Below are 12105 nucleotides of genomic sequence, written 5' to 3' on the forward strand. Positions count from 1 at the left end.
CAGCTTCTGCATGATAGCCCCAGACACCAAGGACAAGAGCATGGGCAGTACTCTAAGCCACCCAGGCACCACTCAACAGGATTGTACCTCATGGCCTGGGGAGTCCACAGAGCTACTATGCTGGAGAAATACATGGAAATACAGAGTGGGGGTGTCAAAGTGCAATTAGCTACAGAGACAGAGGGGGCTGTGGGAGCCAGACTTTTCCCAAGTGCCACCCAAATTCCCATTTTGCACCCATTTAAGCAATCACCACTGCAGAGTAACCAGAGACGGACCCTGCCCCACAGTGATGTCCATCCTAATGGATCCCCAAGGTCTGTGTCTAGGTATTTACACAGGGCAATTGGCATAGGGCTGCCTTCCCCATTTCTACAAGCTTTGTGTGAGTGAAGGCAGCGTGTTCATTTAGAGACAATTGGCACCAGATACCCCATCCACCAGCAGCGACTGCTTGGCTGATGTGACTGGGGACACCGCTGCCAAAGACTGTAACCATGCAGAACAAAATCTCAGCACACCCTAACCTGCCACCCCTGTTGGTTCTCTCCTTTGGAAAGCTTCTGCAGGAGGGAGACAGGTTGGAGAAAGAAAGCATCAAAAGCAGGACCCTTCCCTCACAAGGGGCTTAGGCTATAGTTGTGCAAAACTTTGTGCATTTTTAAATTCACACTTCTCAGTGCAAAGAGCATGGGAGAAGGATAGTGCTATTCAGCATAACGGTAGCAGAATCAGTGCATGAAACATTAAGTTGTACATAAGACAGGCTCCCCCCCTTGCTTGTGGCACTGCAACATACACCATTTAAGTACGTAGCCTCAGGACTGGAAGAAGGTGACACATTACCAGGGTACACTCCAAGTAACATCCAAACTTAGTATCAGCAATGTTCATTAAGCACACAGCATTGTCTACTGATCAGTTCCACTCTTTTTCCCAAGGCTAGGCATTAGTTCTAAGGCTTCTAGGAGCAGTTTTGAGAGAAGGGGGACAGCAGCCCTGAAGCCAACTAGCTCCTGCCACTTTCAAGACTTTTCACTGCAGCCCTTGGACTCTGTTCCCATTTCCCCCAAGTTAATCAGAGTACAGTTACATCAGGAGGTAGACAGAGGAGCTGAAAGATGTCAGTTATATGGTTAAGAGCATACCACAATAACCCCCCAGTATGTTGCATATTTAGTGTTCTGCATTCTCAGTTTTTATTTAAAAAACAAAATCTGTGAATTTCAGGGTTTATCTTTATAGATTTCATAGACATTAGGGCTAGAAGCAACCTTGAAGATCATCAAGTCCCTTTCAGCCCTAATGTCTATGAAACATGAAAACCATGATGAAATCAGGATAAAAAAGGAAAAAAAAAAAAAAAGATCAGTTTGGGGGGAAAAAAAATCATCAGGGAGGGAGGGAGGAAGGCTGGGACTAGAGAAGGGGCATGGCAAGCTGCAGCCTGCTGGCTGCTCCTGGGACTGCAGCAGGGAGCAAAGAAGGAGGAGTTGTCAGTGGGTGAGAGGCATGGGGTGTGGGGCACAGCTCTTGCTGCTATGCATCCCCTGGAAGAGCTGCGGACTGAGAAGCCTGCGTCAGGCTTTTCCCAGAGGGTGCATGCCCCTGGATCACTGGCATGAAGCACATGGTGCTGCACCTTACCTTTCTCCCCTGGCTACATTCACGCCCCTCCCCTCTGCTGCAGCAGCCTGCTGCCAGACTGCCCTGGCATTTGTGGGGGATGGGGGGTGGAAAAACGACATGCGGCCAGATGGGGGGTGGGGATGGGACCTGGCCTTGGCACCTCCCAACCTGAGCCAGGAGCCTCACATCCCTAGGCAGCGGCTCCAGTCACCCCAGCCCCCGCCACCTTCCACCCCACATACAGCCACCACCCCCACCCACATTTGGCTAGAAACCTGTGCCTCAGGTAAAATCGGCACAGTGGCACTTTTAGCTTACCAGTAGCACCCATTTTTCAGTTCAAATCCCTGTTAACTGGCACAAGTCGGGAATAGGCCATTCCCCGCTTATGCCGGTTAATAGGGATTTGAACTGAAAAACGGGTGTAAATCAGTAAAACACTGAATGGCTTTAAAATCAGTAAAAACGGAGAATGTGAAACACTATGTATATTGCTTAGAATACAACAAACCTGTTACCCAAGTATTGGTTAAGTGGATTACACACTTAGCTGATGTGCGTAAGTGGAGTGCACCATGCTGCTATCAGCAAGTCAGTGGTGGTTTTTATTTACCAGATATTTGCAAGCTAACTGGAGTCCTGACCAATGTCTTGTCACGTCTCTAGAGAGGGGAGCTGGGGGTTGCTTTGTCAGCATGACAGTAACACTGCTGCAAAGATTACAAAATGGCACTGACTGCATAGAGGCACTGAACTGTTAGGGGTCTGTGTTTAGACTGGGATTCATCAGGCAGATCTGTGGCTCTGAAAATACTCTTTGAGGCAGCCAGTTTAGTCTATGCACAGGTCTGCTACACTGATCCTAGCAGACAGCGTGTGGTCTGCCATTGCAAACAAGGGCTCCCAGTGCCCTGCAGGATGGTAGGTGCGAAATAGCCTCAATGCTGGCTGGGAATTCAGAGCAGGCAAAGTTGGGTGAGCATTGGCCAATGGAGCAATGCCACAGAGCACTAAGCTTGCACACTGGAGGGAGTACAAGCCAGCACCTGGTTGCCCTCTGGATTAGGAGAAGGGCAGACTGCTATGCTCTCATGCCCATTCCAGCCTACACCCCTCACAGAAGCATGGCAAGAATGATCAAGCAGCTGAAAAGGGACGTCCTGCTGTTCCTCCCACCCACCATCACTGCCAGACAGACTGCCCTGCAGCCCCATTGTCTCTGGCAGAGCCTGCCAGAGGGAAGGCAGACCCTAACTTGCAGCTTCCCCAGCAGAAATGGAGGCTTTGTACTGCCATAATGTCTGCTGAGGCCCCAAACTGGAACTGGGGTATGGAAAGGGTCAAAAGATCCATTAAAGCCCCACTTCATACTCCCCACCCTTTAGCCAGGCTGTGTTCAGAGATAATGTTGCCTTCTGCACACATTCATTCATAGAAGTCCTGGGGGATTTTTCTTTCCCTTGCCAACCAGACAACATCTGGACATGGTGCAGATGGCTGTACAGGAAACATTTTTGAGCAGGACAACGCTAGTCCATTCGGAATAGGGAGCACGCAACACACTTAGGCCCTCAAGCTGTCCATGATCCAGAGGACTCAAATGGTTGCTTAACCACCGCAAGCACAGAGCTTAAGCAGGACCAGCCTGGGCTTAAGTGTTTTTCTGAATCAGCCCTTCCTGGCTGGAGATGGAGGCTACTAGGTGTCCCAGTGATGGGGTCTGCATCCCCAAATCTTTTGGCAATTGCTTCTGAAGTCAATTTGCAAAAGGTGCCCAGTGGACAGATGTGTTTACAACAGTTCAGGTGAGATTCTGTCAAAGGAGCTATGGCAAAAGCCGTGAGCAGGTTGCTTCACCTTGAACCTCCTGTGCTAAGCTGCTGAAGTGCACCCTGGGTCATGCAGGGAGGGCATAGGGGAAGAGTTTTCATTAGCAAAACTTGCTGGTAAGCAGAAATGCAGAGGAACAGGGAGGGGTTAAGTCCCCCCCCCCCCCCCCCCCCCGAGTGCCAGACTGACCTCCAAATGGGCCATTACTGCTGGCTAATACCTAGGACTGCCTGAGTTCTGGGCTGGAACCAATGCTGCCTGCCATCCCATGCTTGTAGGACCTGTAGCAACTTGAGGCAGTGTTTCAGTGCAGGACCAGAGATTTCTGCCAGCCAGGTATCAGCTACAGCAGCGAACCTAGCAGGATTCTCAACAATGTGGGGATCTGTATGCAGGGATGTCAGTGGAAGAGGACTCTGCATCAATGCAGGGGCATGAATAACAAGCGGCAAACTGCTGTACTACTATACAGAAATTCAGTGGTCTTTGAAGCTCCTCTGACCACTGCAGCTGCACCACATTCCTCCCTGCATACATGTGAAAGGGGACAGAGCAGCAAAAGAGGGTTAGGAAAGGAAAACAGTTGCATGTTGTGGGTGTCTGGGCAGCAACAGGGCACAGACAGGGTGGTCTGTCCATGGTCAAGACAGCTAACTGGAAAGGAAGTCACTGGGGGCGTTCTTCACCCTGCAAAGACCCCACCGCAGGGTACTGGTATTGGAGACCCAACAGCCCTGGCCTTCTCCCTGCTCACAGGCAGCTAGAGGAAAGGAGATGTTCCCTCACACCCCATCTCTTCTCCACCTCTGCTCTGAGCTCTCCTCTATCCCATCACTGAAGTGTTAGAGCAGTGGTACCCAATCCAGCATACTGGGTTAGTCCAGGGGCCCCACAGAGTTACCCATGAGTCTGGGAAGAAAGGACAAGGTTGGGTGTAGGCACTGTGAAGTGGAATGGAGATGGGACCAGAGCAGGTCCAGTGCCTGCAGTGGGGACCAGGAGGGTCTGGTGTTCAGGGGGGACTAGGTACCTGGCAATAGTGTGGAGATGGGAGCCAGGGTGGAATCGAGGACAGAACCAGAACTAACTCAGGTCTGGGAGTAGGACAGGACCAGATGAGAGCTCACTCAGGTATCACCAGGGCAACTTCCCTTTTCTTAAAGGTATAAGTACATCAAGGTGTGGCAGGAGAAAAGAAAGAGGCTCAGAATAAAAGCAAGGGTTGAGTAGCCACCAGGGGGTGTCACAGCCACCCCTGGGACAGGCCTTGGTTACACTGCACTGCCATCCCTCCCACTGAAGCCCTTATTGACACAGATGTACAACACGCCACTGACAGAGCAGTACAGCCCTCCTCCTGGCACAGATGCAGCTTTCCCCAGAATGAAGGTGCTTTGTGCTTGTGCAGCCATTATGAGAGGGGGAAGGTTTAGTGGATTTCCAGTAGAAGACATATTAATACCAATGGAAACGCATCATTCATGGGACTTGCACTTAACCAACACAGCTATACTAGCACAAAAAAATCACATGGAGCACACCTACAAATATAGTCCTAACTACTGTTTTAAGACAGGAGAACTCCTCTAGAACAAAAATCAAATACCAGACACTATTATAAAGCTTGATCAAATGGGCACCGGGGCCTCAAATTTCCCAGAGTCACTTGTGATCTTAGGCATCCAAAACTCTGACATCATACAGAAGTTTTGTGAGACAAAATGCTAAGCTACTCACCCTCTAGGGAAAAAGGCCCTTTCAGAAGGGTCTCAAGCTAGGCATCAGAAGTCACTCAAGGAACAAGAAAAATAATCAGACCCTTGTTTATGCTGTCAGCTATTTTTTTTTCCAGTCAAAAGACTTGCTATCACAGCAAGAAATGACAAGGCTGGATACTGCTGTAGCCATTGCCTTTTCAGCACCAGTAAAGAAGCATCTGAACCACAAACCAACTATTTGTGGGATGCATTTTCTGGAAGTTTCCGAGAGAGCATTTTTGGTAAAATTAAAAAAAGAAAAAGAAAAAAAACAACCCCTACAATAACAACAAAAAATTCAAGTAAAAACAAAACTGCAAGACAGTCTACGACTCCCTGCCCCCAGTCTCACAGCTCTACATGCTTTTGTTCTACAGCAACATAAGAGATACTTTGGGGGGAGGGGGGACACTCAGTGGCTCAGAGCAATAAACAGCTAGTAACAAATCTGCATGACTGTGGTTATTCATTAATTGTAGATGTTTTGGGGTCTCCTGCTGACTGTTACCCCATGCTCTCAATGAAGGCGCTTTCTCCATATAAAAGAGCTTGCTCCAAAGCTAGCATGAAGCAGGCAAATGCTTAAGACTTCTGAAAACAATCAGTGTACTCATTTGGATACCTAAATATGGATTTTGGAGCTTTACTTTAAAACACTTTAAGGGGAAGAAAAAAGAAAGGAAAAAAAAAGTCTTGATTTAAAACTTCCAAGGGCCCAGCTTGAGCTTCAATCCTGGAAGCTGCAGTGAAAAAGATAACATTCTCTCACATTTATTTGTTACATAAAATGTCAATTCCACTACTGAGAACTAGGTCAAACCTAATCAGTAAAAATCTTAGCAAAATAGATCTTTCACCACTCCAATAAAGTGTATGTGATAAACAAAGAGAATTGCATATGAAGGGTCTCAAAAGTACACATACTACATGAATAAGGAGAGTACAGACCCTGGACTTCATAAAAGCAAACTGACTCCCTCAGGGAAATGATGGGCAGGATCTCATGGGAGCCCAGTCTGAGGGGGAAAGGAGTCCAGGAGAGCTGGCTGTATTTTAAGGAAACCTTACTGAGAGGGCCAGAACAAGCCACCCCAATGTGCAGGAAGAAAAAGCAAGCATGGCAAGTGAAAGAAGGAAGCTTACAAGTAACTTGGACAAGCAATTTGGGACGAGTATAAGAGTATTGTTCAGTCATACAGGGATGAAGTCAGGAAGGTCAAAGCGTAACTGGAGTTGCAGCTAGTAAGGGATGCGAAGGGTAACAAAAAGGGTTTTTATAAGTATATCATCAACAAGAGGAAGGTCAGGGAAAGTGTGGGTCCGTTACTGAATGTGGTGGGGAGGCAACCTAGTAACAGATGATATGAAAAAGGCTAATGAACTCAATGCCTTTTTTTACCCGTAATCACAGGCAAAGTCAGGTCCCAGACTACTGCAGCTGGTAGCAGTTTGGGGAGGCAAGCAGTCAACAATAACAAAAAACAAACAAACAGGTTAGGGACTCTTTAGAAAAGCTGGATGTGTACAAGTCCATGGGGTTGGACGTGATACACCTGAGGGTGCTGAGGGAGTTGACTGATACTATTGCAGACCTGCTGGCCATTATTTTTTAAAACTCCTGGTGATCAGGGGAGGTCCCAGACAATTGCAAAAGGGCAAATTGCAAAAAGACAGATGACACCAAGCTGGCAGGAGTAGCGGATAAGCCGATTACCTGAAGGGTGATTTCAAAGAGGATGGAGGCTAGACTGTTCTCAGTGATGGCAGATGACAGAACAAGTAGTAACAGTGTCAGGTTGCAGCAAGGGAAGTTTAAGTTAGATTTAAGGAAAAACCCTCTCATGAAGAGGGTAGTAAAGCACCAGAACAGTCTAACCAGAGAGGTTGTGGAATCTCCATCCTCAGAGGTATTTAAGACCTGGGTATACAAAGCCCTGCCCGGGATTATATAGTTGGAGAGGATCTTCCTTTGAGCAGCGGGTTGGACTAGATGATTTTCTGAGGTCCCTTCCAACCCTAATTTTCTGTGAATCTAAGGTGACAGGTACAAGGTATTATCTTCATGCAAAGAGGTCACTTTTATTTTAGGTTGTCTGCAAATGATTTAACAATTAATTGAGTCTGTTGTTAAAGTTACCAGGCAGCCAAAGTTAGAGACATTTAATTTAGCATCCAAGAGCTCATTATCTTAAGAGCATTCAGCTCCAAACTAAGAGTTCACGGAGAGATCACCACTGGGTCTCTAAATCAATTAACAGACAATACATAGGGATACAAAGATATCAGTGACACAGGCACACAAGGTGGCCTGCTATGTTATAGATTACAATGATTAAGGGGATAGTGACACACATTTGAGTTCAACCTAATGCAACAGTAATAAGAAACTACCCTATTAGCACATGATCTGAGGGCTTCCACTTCTTATTGCCATTGAACCCAAATGGAAACAGAAGCCTGGGGCTGTGACAGCAGGAGGGAGAGCTACATTGTGTGCTACACTTTGCAAGTGCTGTAGAAAAGGGAGTACTCACCTTCATTAGAGAGTAAGAAAAGGCCCCTGAAGAAAAATAACCCCAACTTGTGACAAACTGCAAGTTACCATTTCACTGACACAGCTTGATTTAGCAGTTCAGGATATTGGTTCTGGAGTCTTTCACCCATGTCACTCACCTAACCCTCTCCAGCATCAGAAGACAAAAGTCATTCCAGACTGCTGGCAGCGAAATGGATCAGTGGTCTTAGTCCAAGTCCTGTTGGACAAGTGCCAACGCTGCAGAAGCCATCAGCCCAATATGGTTAAGCACTGCAGGGAAGCCAAGAACTGAATGGACCAAAATGCTCAGTCTCTGTGCTCCCACCCCTCAGGCTGGGGGGCGAGGGGGAAGTGCCTTTCCAAAACTTGGCAGTGGCACATTGTTAGGACAGCGTGGGAAAGCTTGTACCGTGCTGTTATGAACCAGGAGTCTCTGGTGACATCCTCAGTCTGCCAGGTGTTGTACAGACACAAGGGAACCAGCCAGAACACTGTAGGTGGAAGGGGAAAAGCAAACTAATATGCTGGTTTCTCTGTGGCAACTGGCTGCATTCAAATAATGAAGTACAATCTAAACAGGACCGGCCTCCACTGTACAGTACAAACATATGACATTGTTGCTACCTCCAGGAACTTGCAATTCTAAGAAAGAGATGAGATGCAACAGGAAAACACAAGCAGACATCAGGAGTAGAATATTCCAATGCAACCCTTCCAAGAGTGTCACAGGTATGGCTCAAGGGTTGGACCAGGCCTGTGGAGCCATATGATCTGGCCTGTGAGACTCAGACCAACCCTGCACACCACATGCAGTGCACACCAAGCCTGGCATCACGGGTGCTACGCACAGCACAAGGGGCCGGTTCAGGGCACACACTGGGCATGCAGCACCCCACTGGGCCAATCCTGCACGCTGGCTCCAGGGCCAGTCTGGATTGGGTCTCCAGACTGACCCCACCCCAGACACCAAAACTAGCATGCTGGGCTGGTCCAGCATGGTTACCTCATGCTCCATGCCAGGTTCATGCATGTGCACCCTGTGCATACAACACAGGACTGGTCTGCGACATTCATTGCATGAGGTACCCATGTTGACCTGGCCTTATGTGCTGGCTCCAGTGCGTTGAGTCAGCCTGTGGCCCATGGGGCCAGATAAGTTTGACCCCCCCTGCATTTACAACAAGGTATGAAGACCTTGCAATGCTTTGGTGTTGTCTCAGCAAGGCTGCCCATTCCCAGAACGTTAATTTCTAGTGCTGTTGATGTTACGCAGATGCTCATTGCTCTGGTCAGCTAAGCAGTGCTATGAGTAATCCCACAATCATCAGATTATTTGAAGGGTAAGGTGCCCAAAGGGAGAGAGTGTGTCAGACCCCAGTCTTCAATAAAACACAAACTCTTACTAAAAAGAGGGAGGTCTTGATGTGGGAACAAGGGAAACTCTCAGACAATTCTGAGGTTTCCATGTAACTGAATTCCTTTCTTTATAGACAGGGAATAGAAAGGCTCTGCTTTCAAAGGCGATTACTCACTGCAGCCAACCTGAGGACAGAGACAGCTTGGTCCTTGACATTCTGGATCAGCTGTCTCGATTTATCTGCAAAAAGACCACACACACACACACAAGTACATGCCCTGGATCAGATGCTGCCAGGTGTCCCCTTGATTCAAAGAAACTAAAAGTCAGCTTTGGTTGACACATTTATTCCAATCAACCAATTCGTGGCCCTTCCAAAGTTGAATTTGTCAAAAGTTCTACTGACATTTAGCTCTTCATGTAAACTATTTGACAAAAAAACCAAACAAGTCTTGGTAAAACAAACAAAAATACAATCCTCAAGTATTGCTGGTAACACATCATCATAAAGCCACATTCGTATCAAGATACCGGACATTTACCCAAGCTAAACCCCTCCCCTTGTCCTGGAATTTCTTATGACAGTGACTATTACAACTGAGCTGGAAGTGAGAACAAAGGAGTTAGTGCCTTAGCAATAGAAATGAACCAGAGGCAAGGGTTTTTGGGTTTGTTTTTTGTTTGCGATATCTTTTATTGCCCAACTTTACGGTTGGGAAGAGAGGTTGGACAAGATTTTGGCACAAAGCACTCATCTTCAGGTCTGGGAAAGAATCAGACACAAGCTAAGCTGAGCACCAGGAACTGCACCCCCCTCCCCTCCCCAACAGCTCATGTTTAACTCCAAGTGAATGAAAACAGTTACTAAAGGAATGGAGGACAGCCATAAAGTACAACAACACTCCAACCCTGCTGCAAGTTAAATGACTCATAGAGCTTACAAAGAAATCCGATCTTAAATTTAAGGAGGAAACCAGGGGAAAAAGAGATTAAATTGACAATATCAAAACAATTTCAATGTCCATTTATACTAAATAAGTGACCTATTAAAAAAGTGGCAGACATTTTTCCCACCAAGCCACCTACTGACTGCCACTGAACGCAGCTCCTGGTTTTTACTGGGGCCAGTCCCTCAGCTCTCTGATGCAGAATCTAGACCAGTCACATTGTTCCAGCCCAAGCTATACTAAGAACACCTTTCTGATAGGAGGCATCAGCTCCCAGACACCACAACTGATGCTCTAAACACCATTTAAGCTGCTTTCATTCCTGATGCTGTAAGACCAGCTGCTGGTTTAATTTGATGTGCCCTGAGGATCTGGTGCCTGTGGGGCTGGAGTGACTAGATTGTCATGTGCGTACAGAAGCACAGGGCTGACCTCCAAGGGATCATGTCCTTCCATTTTACATACAAGAGCTATCTAGAAAGCGCTCTCAGGGAGGCCAGAATAAAAAGACTCCTTTAAGTCATCCTTAAAAACCTTTCAGCCTTGACCGGAAGTCCTGACAAGATCTCGCTCACGACCGTTCTACCTGATGAAGCCTCATCATCCATACCGGAGTGGAAAAGAACGGCCAAGGCAGAGCAGGTGTGCAAACAGCACAAATCTCGCAAGGGCAGCATGCCCCCTGTTGATCAAGCAACCCAAAGCGGCGTTTCTTGTTGAGTGCGCCATATAGACAGCTCAAAGCACAAACTGGCCCATTGGCCATTCACACGTTCACAGAAACCAAACCAAGTGACAAGGCCACGGTCATCTTCAAATGCAAAGGACAAACAACAACAAGGTAAGAGCTGGAGACTGAAACGCATATGGGAACGGGGACGAGACCCAGGGAACCAAGCCGTCCCTTGCAGCTGAGTGAAAACCCACAAAGCAAGCACCAACATCCCTCCCCGGGCTCCTGCCGCCAGGCACGCGGCTCTGCTCCTTGCCCAGGTGCAAAGCTGGAGGGAAGACCCCCCCATCCAGCAAGTCGGGAGCTTCACCTTCTTCTGCCTCAACAGCCAGGCAAGGCGGCGCCCCCACCCCCGAGGGCGCCTGCCCTCCCTCCAGAGGGCACCCACCCAGGCCTCTTCCCTGAGGCGGGCGGCAGAGCGCGGCCGAACGCCCCCCGACCGCGAGCCCGGAGTGGCGGAGCCGCCCCCGGCGCTGTGTTGCCTGCTCCCCGCGCAGCACCCCCACCCCACCTCACCTCACCTCACCTCCCCGCTGCCGCGCTGTTCCTCTAACATCGCCGGGCCATGAGGGGAGCGCCTTTGTGCGCCGCGCCGCCCCGCTCCTCCCCCGCGCCGCGCCGCGCCGCGCCGCCCCTCCCCTCCCCTCCCCTCCGCCTGGCGCTGAACCGCCTCGTCTTCCCAGCCCGCGCCTCTGGCACGGCCGAGCCAGGACCCGGCCAGGGCACGGATCGTAGAAACTTAGGGCTGGGAGGGCCCCCAGGAGGTCATCAGTCCCACCCCCTGCTCCGAGCAGGACCGTGCCCAGCTACATCATCCCAGCCAGGGCTTTGTGCAGCCGAATGAGAGATGCAAACACAACAGGTGTGTCCGCTGTCCCACAGCTAACGTGTTGTTTCATTCTTTCTCCTGCGTCTTTATTGAATCTTACATCTGATCTCCATCGACTGGAGGCCATCGGACAACGGGGAGTTTCATGGCTATTGTAAGCCTGATCTCATCCCCTGTTGGGGCACTGGTCTGCCATGCAGTGGAGGGAAACAGTGTTCCTACAGGAAGGTATGAGGCCGTGGGGTTACCTCCTCCTACCTCTCTAGCTTTGTCCCCATGGTTCTTTATTCCCAGCAATCCATAGATTGTAAGCAGAGGTGGGAATGGGAGCTGCTGGGGTTGTGAGACCAGAGGGGGCCCAAGAACAGGCTAACTGTGTGTGAGATCCCTGGAAGCACACTTCAGGTGAAAGACATGACCTGAATTCCATTCAACAAAGGATTTCACCTGCGTGAAGCCCAATAACTTGGATTTGTCTGAGGGATCT

The 12105-nt window shown here is 48.9% G+C and overlaps 1 protein-coding gene across 6 annotated transcripts in view; it reads right to left on the reverse strand.

Moving 5' to 3' along the window:
- Positions 1-11416, reverse strand: part of NINL (ninein like) — a 57297-nt gene extending 45881 nt beyond the window's left edge. For all 6 annotated transcript variants that reach the window (XM_019549031.1, XM_019549027.1, XM_019549028.1 and 3 more), the window contains exons 1-2: positions 11401-11416; positions 11316-11333 (exon numbers count right to left, since the gene is read on the reverse strand). The gene's annotated coding sequence lies outside the window, so the exon portion shown is untranslated. The remainder of the gene's footprint in view (positions 1-11315; positions 11334-11400) is intronic.
- Positions 11417-12105: the final 689 nt, after the last annotated feature.

This window comes from Crocodylus porosus, unplaced genomic scaffold (assembly GCF_001723895.1).
Source record: "Crocodylus porosus isolate Cpor-Errol unplaced genomic scaffold, CroPor_comp1, whole genome shotgun sequence".
Lineage (NCBI taxonomy): Eukaryota > Metazoa > Chordata > Crocodylia > Crocodylidae > Crocodylus > Crocodylus porosus.